The 2,396-nt window shown below is 30.2% G+C and overlaps 1 protein-coding gene across 1 annotated transcript in view; it reads left to right on the plus strand.

Moving 5' to 3' along the window:
* LOC117176494 overlaps positions 1 to 2,396 on the plus strand; it is a 14,952-nt gene that overhangs the window by 9,311 nt on the left and 3,245 nt on the right. The window lies entirely within an intron of this gene.

The following is a 2,396-nucleotide window of genomic DNA, read 5'->3' on the forward strand; positions in this document are numbered from 1 at the left end:
TCGATCAAATCCAAATCTATTTTCCCAAAATGGCCCAGTACCAAAGTGGTGAAGCAACACTGCGTAAGCAAACACGACGACTGCATAGAGTGGTGCCAATCTGGATCCAAAATAATTATTATAAATGTCACCTTTGAGTGAATTTCTCAGAATTTCAGAGATTTAAACGTAAACACTTCCTAAAAGAATACGTGAAACATTGACTTATTTTATAATATTAGCTGATATTAAAATGCAAAACAATGATCTCATGCTTTTATATGAAAACTTTTTTGTTTAATTTAAAAATAATTTTTCATCATAATTATAAAACTAAGAAAGGAAATAAATAAACATGTGCATCAGGCAAGAAGAAGCCTTAGGAAATCAGACTGACAGAAAAGCATCCTGTGTCGTAGTCTACGAGAGGAAATTTCTGCATTTTTAATATGTTTTTACAAAAATCAATACATCAAAGTAGCCCAATTTTATTTTTAATGTACATATTTGAGCCATACACATAACTGTAATATATAAAATTTTATTTTTAGTGAACATCTACATGCCAATACCGTCAATTGCATAGAAATCTAAACAAAATGAAATTTTCACATTTAAAAAATTTTTCCCCCGTTGATAACAAAAAAAGCATATCTTTAAGATTGCGAATTTTATTTCTCAATACACGCCTGCATATCAACCCCTTCTTTTTAAGTCTTCCCAGAAAAAATTTAAATAATAAAAGAAGTGGCTAGCATGTGGGAGTGTCAAACGAAATTTGTACATTTTTCTTATTTTTCAACTTCTGATAATAAAAAAATTTCACTATACCGCACAAAATTTTATTTTTAATGTACAGATGCAATTGAAAATTCATCAATTTGAGATATATGGGAAAAAATCGGACTGAAGAAAAAACTTCCAGCATGCTTGGTTAAAAAATATAATTTCCCCATTTTTCTAATTTTCTATCCACCTATATAAAGAAACAATACTTCAATATAGCAAAATTTATTCTGTAATGCACATCTACATGTCAAGACGTTCAATTTGAACTTTTTTTGAAAAATATCGTGATAAAAGCGAAGGATCCAAATGGTTTAATTTAAATCATCTTCAAAGACAATCCATCCAAGAGAGGTGTTTCCAGGAAAATGGTCTAAAAATTAAAATGACTAATTTTGTAATCTTTTATAACGAACGAACATAGTCTCCAAAAACAAATTTTATTTTGTATTGCACATTTACGTTCCAAAACTTCAATCTGAGTCAACTTGTGACGAAATCGGACCAAATAGAAAAGCATCCAGCATGATCCACTAAAAAACGAAATTTCCTCATTTTTCTTATTTTTTAGCTTTAATAACAACAAAAAAATCAATAAGATATAGAAAATTACATTTTTAGTGCACATTTGCAGGCCGAGACCTTCAGTTTGAGCTGTCTTTAAAGAAAATCGGGCAAACTTCCGAAAAGCGCATACCTTCCATTAATTTGAAACTCAGTATATTAATGTATTTTGGTGCGCCCATTACAAAAATTATGGTGAATATACCTGCAAATATTGATTTCAAGATCAAAACCACAAAGAGCTATAAAAGTTCATGTTTTATCTGTATTTTTCAGAAAAAATAAAAATTTACAAAAAAGTTTTAAATGAAAGTTGCAGATCTTTTAAAAACACATATTTCGTGTTTAATACATTTTTACTCTACGACTGATAGTCTTCGAGAAAATATACGTTACATATTTAAGATCACATCAATATATCACAATGTGTAGAGGTATGACATAAATTGTATGCAAAATTCCTGCAAGGCTGAATATCAAAATTATTTATGTAACCAGTCACAGGGGTACATTTCCACCCTCCACGAGACGTTGAAAAGGGGTAGGGATTCGACCGAAATAATTTCTGTGAACAGCCGCAAAAAGGCCGAACATTTACTGGACTGAAACCTGGACTCAAAATTAAATTTGGATTGCGATTGTTTCAGAAACTATTAGGCTGAAAGGAAAATGGTGCGAATTCAGAAATTTATATTATGATTACATCTACAACTTTTGTCTAAAAAAGTTTTTCGACATTTTTTCTATTTACCGAGATAAATGCGAAAAAAATATGACTTTTATGTGTTTTACATTGTTTTCTCAATTAAAAGAAAATTTTCAGGTATCTTCAATATCATATGCGTAATAAGCGCGTCAAAATACATAGATATACAGACATTCATAATAATTGGAGGTATGTGCTTTACGGATGTGCACCCGAAAATAGTATAATTTTAAGGGTATAATAAATATTATATACAAAAGATATATATATATATATTTAAAAATTTGTCATAAGGACAACCGCAGGATTTCGCCGGGAGCGGGTGCTAATCTGAAAAATTGCACCCGCTTCCAGCGAAATC

This window comes from Belonocnema kinseyi, chromosome 7 (assembly GCF_010883055.1).
Source record: "Belonocnema kinseyi isolate 2016_QV_RU_SX_M_011 chromosome 7, B_treatae_v1, whole genome shotgun sequence".
Taxonomy (NCBI): Eukaryota; Metazoa; Arthropoda; class Insecta; order Hymenoptera; family Cynipidae; genus Belonocnema; species Belonocnema kinseyi.